The sequence below is a fragment of the Gobius niger genome, assembly GCF_951799975.1.
Source record: "Gobius niger genome assembly, chromosome: 4".
NCBI classification, from domain to species: Eukaryota; Metazoa; Chordata; class Actinopteri; order Gobiiformes; family Gobiidae; genus Gobius; species Gobius niger.
The window spans coordinates 30687250-30701720 of NC_136855.1; positions in this window are offsets into that span (position 1 = coordinate 30687250).

Sequence of the window (14471 nt, forward strand, 5' to 3'; positions counted from 1 at the left end):
CAATCCCGAACAGTGAAAGAACTGGAAGAGACATGGATGTATACTTGAGACATCTGGACAATCACTTCTCCACCGTGTGTCAAAACAGTGTTGAAATAACAAACAAATGAGCGCCTATTATTTCATCACTGTCCAGAGAAAACACTTTTTGTTTTATCTGTGAAAATCTTCTAGCACCCAAACTGATTTTTACACAGTTGTGCTCACAGCTGCCGCGTCTGTAAGCCCATTACTCAGGGGGGGGGACACACAGACAATACAACTCAATGCTTGTTTCTTTTTGTTTTTTAGTGCACAAATAATGTTGCTATTTCTCAGTAAATCTCCTCCACACTCCACATGAGGAAGGACGGGCTCCCCAGACGCCGCTCAATAGCTGGACACGTTCTTTAGTCCGGGCTGTTTATCTCAGCGCAGTCAATATTAAAGAGAGGAATCCTGCTTCGATTACCTGGTCAGCCCATTTGTTCCTTGCCATGCCCGTTCTCCTACATTGAGTCCGCATTTATAGGTGGTCCCGGAAACCCCATGAATCTCGGCTTTCGCTCTGGAGTCTGGAGCATTTGTAGAGGTCTATAAATGCCTACTCTCATGCAAATTTATGTTTCATGTAAAAGGCCAAAGGACGTCATAGCGAGTTCGTTTTGTTTCTACCTTGCTTGCGTTTGAAGCTCATTGATCGCTGCACATCTTTGCAATCGGTCTGGGGCTTGCTGCATACACGCTGCTGCTCCTCTGGCAGCTTGATGTGGAGAGGTGTTTGGAGGTCCACAATATATTATTCAAATGAGCAACGGGGGGGAAAAAGCAGGATTTGGATAAGACAAAAACCTACTATCATATTTGTAAAGTCAAGCTGTAATATCAAGGGCAGTCTACAAATAACCTTCAGACACACAAGAGCGTAAGCATAGCAAGACTCAAGATGTGTTGAATACTTTATTCAGTATGGATACATTGGTGCTAAGCTTTAAACATTGTTATTAGCACAATACTAAAGCGTAGTAAGAATTGTATTGCTTGTATAGGGAGTTTTTGAGAATATGGTTTATAGGGACAAACGAGGAGATGGTGGAAGACTGTTGTGGAGTGGAGGGAGCTGCGCAGGAGGAAGAGGAAGGAGGAGGTGGAGCTGACCAGTGCAGGACACCATGCTCTGAAACAGGGACAAACCCAGGAGACGGTGCATCGTTGCAGAGGATCAGAGGAGACTGAAGGCAGCCAGTCAGGTTTCCTCCAGGTGCTAGTTTCTTCTCATTCCAAAAATATGCGGGTTAGGGTAAATAAAGCACTTACACTTAAAGGCAAGGCTTGCTTGTTCAATGCAAAATCCAGAACCTTTAAATGGTAAATGGTGTCAACTTACATAGCTCAATCCACCAACATTAGTCACTCAAAGCGTTTTACAGCAAGGGACCACCCATTCACACCCTCATTTTTACACCAATGTATGCAGACACCCCTCCTGGAACCGGCACCTTAACGTGGTTGAGGGGTTTGAGCACCCAAATGATCCTGGGAGCTCTGTTGTTGGGGGCTTCGTGTCCCTGGTAGGGTCTCCCATGGCAAACAGGTCCTAGGTGACGGGTCAGACAAAGAGCGGTTCAGAAGCCCCTTATGAGAGACCAACAGGCCCGGTTTGAATCGTGAGGCCGTCCTTCTGTGGACCCATCACCTGCAGAAGGAGCCATAGGGGCTGCTATGTGATTTGGGCTACTCATGGGGGCAACAGTTGGACAAGTGGAAGAAGATGGATGGATGGATGTACGCACACACTGGAGGCAAGGTGGTTGAAGTGTCTTGCCCAAGGACACAATGACAGTGGGCACCTTCAGGAGGCGGGATTCAAACCCTCGACCTTCCGTTCATGAGACAACCCGCTTTACCAACTGCGCCACTGTCGCCCCAAAGTCACACTCTGCGGAGCATCCTGGATTATATGTTGCTGTGTCATAGAAGCAACAAACTACACGACTTAAAACATGACCAAACTCCCAATGCTCCTAATGATCAGCTAGACACAAATAGTGCCATCATTTCAGTGGGATATCAAATTAAAACATTTGGAAGAGGACCATTTATATAATAACATTTAAATCTTGTATTTGGCAACTTATGTTCAAAGCACAGCAGCAACATCTGGCGACGTCTCGCTTTGAGCAAAGTAAGGAGTCATGGTCAGGTCTGAGGCGAGCCCAGTCACTGTAAAGACAACAAAAACAGCCATAATGGAAGAAGGTAACTGTTATAATATGACTTTTCCAACACCATTTCATCTCTGTTTTACAAAAAAAAAATCATTCTGAATTAGCCTCATTCTTGGATCTCTTCAGATGATTTATAAATAATGTGCTAAAAACATACCAAATAGAAATTGCTGTTCTCATTAGCGTGTATCACAAAGTAGTGTGTGGTAATAGTTTCACCTTTTCAATCTGCTGTCACACTTCCACCCATCAGCTCTGACACTTCTGATTTTCCCGTGTTTGCAAAGTCATGACTGGCACACCTACAACGCCTTCTCCATTTATTCTTGTTTACTATTTCATTTTTTTATTTATTAGTATTATTTTTTTCCTCTTTTCCTTTTTGGCTCTACCTAACAAGCAACGCAGGTTCAGAGGACTTTGAGTTCTTTATTTGATGCGGTTATAAATAAAGAATCCATTGTTTCTTCATTTGGAAAGGAATTGTTTTAGACCGGAGTTAGACATTAATACAGCGTCATATAGATCCACTCTCTATCTCTGCGATATTAGCCATGCTCCTGCAACCCGCGGCTATTACAAATGTCAATGCTCGGCTTGGCTCAGCGGGCCTCCGAACGCACCGCCGCACATCCACTTTCGCTTTTTCACACTCCTCCCGCCCGTCGCTGTGACGATAAACTGCTATTCAGCGCAGGTCCCGTGGGTTGGCTGTCGGCTCGTTTGTTAATGACGAGCATTTGGACCAACCATCGATTTCCTGTGGCACTAATTAAGGGTAGACTCATTAAAAGGCTTGCAATACATCGTGGGTTAACTTTGCAGGGTTACTTTTTCTCTCGTTTATTTTTTTCTTTTTTTTTCTTCTTCTCTTTACCAGGCTTTGATCGTTGTTGTTTCGGTTGTCAGGACAAGACACAACACTGTGTCTGTGGAGAGATGTAGCGTGTTAAGATGGCGGGCATTGCTTATATGGATATCGTCTTGCCTCAATTAAAAGGTTTCGTTTTTTTATTAGGTTACTGGAATTTTGTTAATGAGTTGCCATGTGTATGAATCAGTCAGTCAGCTTCTGTCCACTTTCCCTATTAATCATATTGATTTGTAGTTGAGAGTCACTAGAGACATGAAGGTTGAATATGAACATGGTGGAGAAAAACATAGTCGCGCAGTGGCTCTTACCTCACAGCAAGAAAAAAAAGTCCTTGGTTTGAAGCAAGGTAGGGCCTTTCTGTCTCCCTTACTGTCTTCTAGGTTTTTGCCGGTTTCTCATATCTCTCCTCAAATCAAATCAAATCAAATTCACTTTATTTATCCGTTAGGAACTTCATTTGCAGGAGAAGTGCCAGTACGGGCCCGATAAAAACAATACATCCACAGACATTCAACAACATACAGCAATAATAAATAAATACATAAAAAAATTAATAAATAGTGGGCCTTTGATAGACCAAGGTCCACACAGTCATTTATTCAGCAGGCGGATGGAGGTCGGGAGGAAAGTGGAGGTCGCCCTCTTTGTCCCCAGAGGGAGGGACCTGAAGCTGCGCCCTGACAACAGGGCGTAGTGAGAGTGCAGAATATGTGAGGAGTCTGTGGAGATCTGGGTTCCTTTCCTCAGAACTCTCGAGTCCTAGATTCTGCTGACCGATGATTTTATTGCTGATTTTGATTATTTTATTGAGCATGTTGCGTTGGGTGAGAGTGAGTGAACCAAACCAGACAGTGATGTTGAATGTAAGGATGGATTAAATGAAACATTTATAGAAACAGGCGAGAATGGATGGGTGGACTTGGAGTTTGCAGAGTTTACGGAGAAAAAAGAGGTGTTGTTGACATTTTGAAAATATGTGTTCAGCATTGAGTTTGAATGTGAGTTTATGGTCGATTATGGAACCCAGGTATTTGTATGAATGAACCTTTTCTATTATTTCATTGTTGACACTGAGTGAGGGAGAGCTGGAGTGGCCATGTTGAGGGTCATCTCTTTGGTCTTGGATACATTTAAATCCAGACAGTTCTCCCTACACCACCGTGAGAATGAGTCCAGTTCAATTTGCAATAATCTGTGTGTGTTTGTAGTGTCCATGATAACTGTGTCATCTGAGTACTTGATGTAGGTTATACCTGCTTCTAAAAGTATGTGTAATAGAAATTCCCTGAGAGAGAGTCTGAATCTCAGTGTGTTCAATCAGGTTAAATGAAATCATTTTGGTGAATATAGTGATCCCATACTTTATTTGTTTGGACGTCATGTGTCAGTAATTGATGTCATCTATGGTGTTTCCAATTTCCGTATTTGTCTTCAAAGTTTAAAAACAATTGGACTTAATCCCCATCAGGAGAAATGCAATGCCATAGTAACTGTCAACAACATACAGCATTTATGCCAAATCAGGAAGAAACATTACAAGGGATCAACCTGGTGGTGCAGTGGTTAGCGCTCATGCTTCACAGCTAGAAGGTCCTAGAAGGTTCAATACCCGGCTGGAGGGGCATTTCCGTGTGGAGTTTGCATGTTCTCCCCGTGTCGGCGCGGGATTCCTCCGGGTACTCCGGTGTCCCCAACCACTAAAACATGTACAATAAGCCAGGATGAATGCAGTGTGTGAGTAGTTGGTGGTGGTCAGAGGGACCGATGGCACAGACTGGTAGCCTTGCTTCCGTCAGTCTACTCGAGGACAGCTGTATCTCACCATGGAGTGAATGAATAATGACTACAGGGAAGCGCTTTGAGAAACTTGGTAACACAGGCTATTAAAGTGCAATACAAGTGCAAGCCATTCATTATTACCAACACATACTGAAAGTGGGTGCTTGACTCTAGCTAACACAAAACCATACATTACAATAAATAATAATGACACAGTAGTCATACATAGGGCCCTTTCAACAGGATTAGAGTCACTATAAATTTGGTGCAAATTTAGTAGTCTATGAGTTCAAATATAAAAAAAAAATTATCCACCTGTCCAAAGGTTGGGCTTGTTTTAGTTTAAGTTTTTGTCTGTTTTAAAAATACTTCACAAGGTGTTACACAGGACGACCTTGTAAGCATTTTATACAGTGTATAAATCCGCTACACTCGGGGTAGGCAATGTCAGACCCGGGGGCCAAATCCGGCCCTCCAGCATAGAACCTCTGGCCCTCATTTTAATAATTTTGACTATTTTGAAGATGATATTACTACACAAATCAGAGATGCCTGCTAAAGTAGTCAGAGTAAAGTACAGAAGTGCTTTACTTTGGGCTAAAATTGGCTGTTGTGATGCTGTTACCTAGAGCCATTTTTTCCTATACGCAAACTACGCAAGGTGCATAGGGCCCCCGCAGCAGTAAGGCCCCGCATCTCTGTCAAACCACGGTGTTGTTTCACTGATTAATCAACGTGTTGTTTCGGGGACAGGCTCTCTGACAGCGCACACTCACTCTCCGCCTACTCTGCCACATATAACACCAAAACGGAGCAGTCTGCTGAAGTGGATGAGCAGGAGAGACCTACCGCCTTCCCCCTGTCACTCCCAAGGCGCAAGTGCTTCTCCGCTTGTGTCCCCGCTCGGCTGTCTGTCTCCCTGTGCTCGCTTCACCTCATGCGTGGCTGCATCATGTCACCCGTGTCCCAGGCTGTTCTCTCTGCGACGGACACACACTCATTCAAACTCTCTTCATATTGTCTCTAGCGGAGTATCAGGACAGTAGTTTGGCGAATGGACGACAGTAAACCTGTTGTCCGTGGCCTTTTTGTCTAAAAGAGGAGCTTAATCCACATGGTTCTCATGGGCACAGTTACGTACAGTAACTCTGGTTCTCTGAAAGGCAGAAGTAACCGTCAGGTGCAGGTTTCAGTTAGTTTTAAATCAGCGGTTCCCAAACTGTGGGTCAGGGACCAGAGGTGAGAGAACGGGACCATTTGCCATTTTAAAAAGTGGGGGAAATAGACTAGTAGCAGTCCTAAATCCCAGTCTCACAGTGGTCAAGCAGCTCAGGACCATCAAGTTCCCACAAACTCAACCTTCAGCTGCTGTCGGTATGCACGTGTATTTTATCTGCTGTCAGCCAAGGCCAAGCAAGGAAGTGCTAGAGAATGAGCTCTGAGAAACTTGTTTTTTTATTGTGAAATCTAGAGAAACAACTGCAAAAACACTCGCGCTGTTACACACTTGCACTTTGCAGCCATTTCTTACGATATATTTTTGAGTACTTTAACCATCAACTTATAGTGTGATAGTGACCTCTATGAATGTTTAAGTTTTCAACTATCCCCTCTGGAGCAATTAAAAAACAATGAGCAGCTAGATGAGAATAAAATAATACAGAACAGGAAAAGCAAGGGCCAATCATGAGTGTAATGTGTATGAGTGTTAAATGATTTATTATCAAAGTCAATGGAGTTGTTGCTGAGGTATATTGTGCTATAATCTGGCCTTGGAGCGTGCTCGCAGCACTATTAGCTGGACTGAATATGAATAAGTTGCGAAAGGCACCCACGGTGAAGCATTTCCTGCAGTATTCCCAATGAAATTAACATTACACTGCATTTTAAATTCCACTTTCCTTACTTTCATGCGCCTGATGAACAGCATTATGCAGCCTCATCCGTCTATCGGGGAAAATATCGGTTCGGCGAGTTTGAGCATCTTGTAAACAGTGACCAAGTGTTGCTTTGCCCCTGGGCCGTGTTTGTTCATTAAATCTGGCATATAGCGTAAGTAAACAGCGCTAATTTTGTCTGCTTTAGCCCAAATGCTAATCCACCTGAGGGGCACAGCACGAAGCTACGGTCTTAAAATGAGTAAAAGGATGGGGGGAAAATATATAAATATATGATTAAATGAAAACTCTTTGGCTTCACTTTCCAGAGCCAAAAACAAAGTGAGCGCATTCACATCCAGTTAGAAGAGCAATCTGTATTAAAAGCCCAGTGCTTCTTCTTATTTCGAGGAGCCGTATTGATCGGTCCAAGTGTCCTGCGCGCGTGTTTGTGTCTGCTGCCAGGGCGGATATCTCTTTCTGGTGCTGCCTGATGCCCATTTGCTTGCTGTGTGATCAGAGTTCACAAGGTGAGCTTCCTCATTCTGCGCTATTGCACTTCACGATGCAGCCCCAAGCACGGCAGACACTGCATTTCCGCCTGACTGAGAGGTTTTCATGTTGCAAGGGCGTGGACTCAGATTCAAGAAAGAGAAAAACGGTTGGTTTTGGTTACATTCGAAAAAAGTTGGCTGAAGAGAAATGTATTTGAGGACTTTCAATTCATGCTTCGCCTTGCAATTGTATATTCATTTAGTTATTCATATTTTCTTAGCTGAATGTTTTGTGTTATATTTTTGAAGCTACAAATGCAGACCAACATGCAGATGAAAAGTTAAAATGTGCACATAATTGTCTATATACAAATGCATAAAGTTCCCACCCAAACAAAAAGGACCCAAAATCCTTTATTTTTACTATTTTATTTGACCTTTATTTAACTAGGAAAGTCCCACTGATATTAAGAATCTCTTTTTCAGGGGAGTCCTACCTCAGAGGAGAACCTATTGTACATTTTTTAATGGTAGGGGAAACCGGAGTACCCCGAGGAAACCAACGCTGACACGGGCAAGACAAGGGTTGTTTTGAGGTTGTTTTAAATGACATTTACAAGTCTAAGTTGTTTGGGTCGCAGCTTGTCACGGGTGATTGTGGGTCCCGGCAACAAACCAGTTGAGAATCACTGCTCTTGTGAATTTCTCCATTGTGAGATCAATAAAGTCCTATCTAGTAATACGTACAGTACAGTATGTTATTGAACCGCTCTAAGCTTTGATTACAGCACACATTTCCTGTGACATTGTTTCACTAAGCTTCTGCAATGTTCAAGGATTTATTTCCACCCAGTGTTGCACTAATCTTTCTCCAAGAGCTGGTGTTGATGATGGGAGAGCCTGACCTCTGCTCAAAGCCTTCTCTAGCACATCCCAAACATTCAGAATAGGGTTAAGATCGACTCTGTGGGGAACAGTCCAAGTGTTAAAATGAAACACCCTTTCACAACGTGTGCCTGATGAATCCTGGCATTGTCATCTTGGAACACACTCATAATGTTGCTGAACATACCACACAGCTAAATACCATGACCAAGACGGCGGCAAATCCCTTGAATTCTAGAAATTGGTGGGTGGACCCCCCATGGATAACACGTCTCACTACTCCGCCAATGGCACTTTTGTTCTATCCCTGTGTGATGAGCAGGACTCGCACACCCCTTGGTGTATCATCTGCTGGTGTGAGGTTGCACGTGCAGTGTGTAACTTTGGTTTTCTTTGTAAATATTGTAAACCTTTAACATAAAGTCAAACTGAGTTACAATATGTTTACATTTTGTGATAATTTTGGTTTGGTTTGGTTTTTATCCAATCAGAAAGCATGATGAGTTGGAAGATACTATGGCCAGGGACTCTTTCCTTCTTCCACAATCCCAGCACCTGTCCCCAGCGCAGGCCTCTAAAGTTAAAGTTCTGTGCTTGAACTCTGGATGTTCTTAGCATTCAAATGAGGAATGGAATGTTAACATGCAGTAAAATTTGCGTCCTCCCGCAGCTTTAAGGCAAGCCCAGTTAGGTTTGTTGTTTTTTTGTTTTGGTGTTCAAGGCAAAACAACAGCCTGGTTTCTTTAATTGTAACTAACACAGCGTTATCATAGTAGGAATATCTAGCGGTAGAAAGTAAAAAAAAAAATTGAAACCAGGCTTTAAAGTTGTTTTTAAGTGCAATGCTTTATAATGGGAGATTAGCGGCTATATGCCCCTAGTGTCGTCACAAAGGAGAGCAGCCAGCGGGCATTGAGCACAATTCATACACAAGGCAAGTCAAAGTGCTTCAAAGTTGCATGAAATTACAAGAAAGCAGAGAAAATCAATCCAAAATCAACATAAAAATTAAGAGCGAGAGTGCAGATAAAATACTTTCAGTTGTCATATGCACGGGTAAAAAGAACTGGAAAACTGAAGTAGGCCTTTCTCTTGGAACCACCAGGAGAGCCCTCCTTGAAGTTCTCAAGGCCCGAAATGGTTCTTAAGGCTCTAACATGTCAGAGATGTACTTTGTTGCTAAACCATGAAAAGACTTGTACATAAGCAGAGCTGTTCAATTCTCTGAGCGACAGGAAGCCAGTGCAGAGACCAGCGCACTGGACTAATATGCTCGTATTTCCTGGTCAGGATTCGAGCGGCAGTGCACGATTCTGGCATCGATACAAAAATCCAATCTGTTTTTTGGGGAAATATTGCTCTCTTTGGTCCTGCACTTTTACCTCCGCCCGCTAGATGGCAGCACACCACGCAGCCCGCTTGAATAACAATAGAATCTCGTGAGAGGTATCTATGGGATGGGTTTTTACAGCGCAGTCTCGCAAAGCTTAGAGAAAAAAGTTTTACAGTGGAGGAGAAGGAGTTTGGAGATGCTTTGGGGCACTTTGAGAACTCGACATTTGACCTCACTTTGGGTTTTACAGCAAAGTCAGAGACCTGGATTATTATGAGAGTCACGCTTTTTTTAACCACACAGCACAGCCTAATGGATTGATCTTCGTAGCATTTTAGTAACGGGATAAAACGAAGCAGAGGGGAAACTAAATGCAGCAGGCTTATGTTTGTGTGCAACTATGAAAGATAAAGAACAGATAAGCTCTATATAGTGACGATGATGCCCAGATTGTCATTATGTCCCTGATTTAATGCATAGATGAGCCACACAGAGACGAGTGATGCTAGTTGTGGAGTAGACAAGGTTTTAAATGCCCCGTCTGAGCGATACGAGAAATACTAGCAAACATGCATCCCCAGTTTAGTTGGTTTCATTTACTGGCTTCAGACAAGGCAATACACACCCCTTCCGTATATTATGTACAGCACCTCCTGATCTGATGTATTGAGCACACTTTACGTCCTTGGATAAATGCCGAACAGTGGTTTTGTAATACACCTTGCATTTGTCCACGTTCAGACCACAACATTGTCGTTATTAGTATTGCTCACATGACCTCGACTTTAACCAGGTCAGCCCATGCTACAACTGACGCACACATCATAACCCCCATCAAATGATTATATTCTCATTGGTTAAACAGTTACTTTCTAATGGATTTTTCAAAGTTTGAGCAAGTCCATTTGCAAAGCGACAAAGACAAAAAAAGATTCATTAGTGTTGCTCTTTATAAATTTGTGCCATTTTTCTTTTTCAATTACCCAAACAAAAAACATTTTAATGACACACAACTTTCTCACAGTGATGAACAGGCTCCTTTGGCACTTTTGAGAACACATTTGTCTCATTACAGCGGCGAGAGCTCCCCTTCTCCAATCACACTCTGCTAGTGGGCAGCACTCGGAAATGTTTTGGAATTAACAGCCTGCAACAATATCAAGTGTTAGCAGTCAACTCAACAGAAAGCTAATGAAGCATGGCCAACAGCTTGCGGGGTGTTGCCTGGAAAGCCCTTCATCGGTGACTTGAGCATGCTTAAGTGAATAAACTGTGTCCTCGGGCTGCCGGAAAACACACATAATCCAATGACATGTGAGCAAGTGGGAAGAGAGGAGAGGCGACAGGCAGGAGCGGCCGGAACAAAGACTTCAGGAATGCGTAGGAGAAAGTAGTGATGGGATTTATGGCTATTTAATGCGAAGCCATTCTTCGGGATCTGTTTCAAAGAGCCGTTCATCAGAATGGCTTGATTTCTATTGTTTTATATTTTGGAGATCAGGGACCCTTACATCTAGGGTCACACGGGATTATCTTGGGACCACAGGTAAAAAGTGAATAGAGTTCAGGACTGTGATGTCATATTGCACATGTGTCAAGCCCGTGAGATAATTTAATGTGGCCCTTTGAGGAGCATGAATTCCCGAGCTCTAGCCCATTCCTGTGCAGAGTTATGGATTTTTAAAGAAATAACCAGCTTGCTCACTCCAGCCACTAGGGGGCAGATTCAATTTTAAAAAAAATGAAAGAATTCCACATGTGTCCAGCAGAGGGCACTGACATAATAAGAGATCATGATATAAACAGCATATTATAGCCATGTGGTAAATTGTCAGTTTGCCCCTGGGCGGCTGTGGCTGCAACAGTAACTTACTGCCATCGAATGTTGAGTGAATGAATAATGACTTCATGTAGCACTTTGAGAAACATGTGACACAGGCTGATAAAGCACTATAAGTGTAAGATGTTGTTATTTATGAGTCCTTTACAAAAAATGTGGCCCGCGACCTGCCGTGGGGGCTGAATTTCGGCCTTCGACCCAAACGACTTCGACACCCCTGTCATATTGCTAAGCATCATGGGATTTGTAGCAATATTCATTATTGCTATAAATGGAGACTTTTAAAGGTAAAATACTGAAGTTTACACTTGGACACAGTGTGTTAGATGTGTTCACCAGTTGTGACTCAACAGCTAATGGAGGTGTTCTACAGCTTTTTCCTCCTCTTTTTATAGAATATAATGCATTGTTATTATCTATGGCAGGGGCTCAGAAAATATACATGCCTAGCAGAAAAACACATAGGAAAAAATGTAGAAAAAAAAAACAATAGAAATATTACATAACAGTTCAGTTCATTACACCATTTTTAGCCAGTGTTATTCCAGGTAATGGTGTCTTTTCCACTTGCTTTGTCCTTGTATGTAAACAAAACTGTGAATGCTACAACAGTTAGCTCATACAATGCTAACGTTAGACCGTTTTTCCAAACCAGATGTAATTAAAAACATGTGACATAACGTTATGTTGAAAGCTGTGACCAAAAGTAACGTTCATGTCGCTGCTGCAGTGGTTTTGTTAATTTTATCACTAGCTGCGCTCCTCCACCAGGGGCCGCCATTACTGTCTTCATCTCATATCCGAATTCGCAGCAGTCTGGAGGTCTCAGATGACGCTGATGAGGTAAAGAATCCTTTTCAATTTTTATCTTGGATAATTCTGTAAACTCCGAGGTCCTCAGGTAAATCTAGTCCTGAGCAAGTGTAAATAAGGCCAACATCGATTGAACATGTATTTTTACCAGTATATTTATGTCCGCAAGTAGGCTATCGAAGCAGTACTCTGACCCAGATGCAGTTTTTTTATATCCATTTAAAAGTAAAAAGGAGAAAAACTATGACGTTACAAACAGACGTGAACCCGTTGTCATGGCAACATTAGACAGACCAACATGGAGGGTCTGAGGGAAAGTTTGGAAGCGTTTGGTGCAAAGTTCAGACGGAGGAGGAGGTTTCAGAGCGAATGGAATAAAGGAAAAAGGAAACTGCAGGTTTATGAGTGGAGCAGAATCCCACAGACTTGACGCTCATGCCGTAGCGTGCGGTAAGAAACGGCTGAAGCATAAAATACCTGATTGTTGGTGCTCGCAACACGAATGAATAGAAGGCTTGTTGTCATCATTCAGTGTGTCAATTGCTTATCCCCATATAAATTACAGACATCCTGGTGTAATTTCAGTTTGAACAATCCCCAGGTTATTCTAATCCCCTGCGAATAGGACTTTAGTCTAGTTCCAACATCTTGACAAAATACACAACATTTACAGTAAGCACTTGTACACAACTAAAAATCGGCTGCACATGATCCGTTTGCTCCTCAAGCAGAAGTTACACATTTCCCTAACTCCACTCTGCGCTCCTCCTCTCAGCGTGGTGATCCGAGGCGGCTTTTCTTTTTTTTTTTTTATTCCTTCGCAAATCCTGGCCCTGCTTTCTATGCAGGTGTCGGACTGGCCCACTGAATGGCAGCATGAATGCTAATAGGCCGTTGTAATAAGGTCTTTGAAGTATGCAATACACTGTTGGAGAATCATAATGTGAAAATCCCTCTTTGAATCGGGAGACGGGGCTGCTTGACACTGGCAGGCCCTTTTTTCTCTGTCTTCCTCCCCCTGACTGAGAATTCTCCACTCAGCGCCTGTCTGTCTTTTAGCACCGCTCCCCTATTCCTTTTCTAATACCCATCTATGGCTGGCACATGTGGGTAGTGTGGACCAACTTAAAATACTGCAAAACGAATCAAATTGAGATGAACAATATATCATTAAAATGTATTTATATCGGCCTACTTTTAACTTTTAAGAGCTGACAAGGTGCACATCCACACATTAATCTAATGGAACCTAAGAAAGCTATAATAGAACGGGCTCCTATGGAATCCGACCATAGAACGACAACATTGCTTTGTGGTTTGAATTCCTGAAAAATATCTGCTTTTCGCAGTTCTTCCACCACCTATTGTGCATTCACACAAAAGGAGAGTGGATGGCTCCGCAGGTGGAAGTGCATGTTACATAAGCTCGGGTTCACCTCTGACGTACACTGGCACTGTCCATTGAAGAGCGCAATTATCCCCAAAACGAACAATGGACACAGTCTTCAATGTGCTGCACAATAATAATGTGCTCAAGCAGACACTTTTGCTTGCGATATTAGTTTCATTCTATTTTGAAAGGCTTTTTTTGTGTGTCTATATTTGTGTATTGATAATTTGCAACATTTTAAGTGGCAGTCAGTTGTTGCTGATTAAAAGAACAAGACACTAGTGCGACCATGTCATTCTGGTAACTCATCCTTTTGAAAATCGAATTAATGATTATGAAATGGGTGGAATTAATTGCTACAAAGACTTCATCATTCATCATATCATTCGTGAAGCTCCCTGGATCAGAGGTGAAACGTACAACACTTTAGGGGCAAATGAGGAGGTATCCGGGCAAGACTCACAGCTCAGCCACACAAGCCTTCTATCCCTATTGTTCTGGCTAATGTACGCTCACTGGAGAATAGACTGGATTATATTTGTCTGCTATGTTGTGTTGTTAAATTTGAGTCCTGGCTCAACTGTAAGGCGGAGCTTCACAGGTGCAAAAAAAGTTGCAGCAATATTATGAACTGCAGTCAAAATATAGCTTGGGGTGCACAATGTCCAATTTAGTGGACACATGATTAATCACAATTTCCTCAAATCATCAAATCAATACTTGGGTATTTTAACAATTATTTTACTCCTTAGGTGTTGCTTGATGTCCCCATATTATTATTTTTTACCTGCAAGGGTTTCCTAGAAGAGACGGGCTGGACAGAAATTCCTCACACACCTGGTTTTCTGTCGGCCATCTTGTTTTTGAGGGGGAAGAAAATGCACTTGCAAAAGCTGACCAGTGGGTGTCAGTGTTTGGCACAACACACAAGAGTGCACTGTAGTGACTGATGCGCAACTGTGACATTAAGACTCATTCA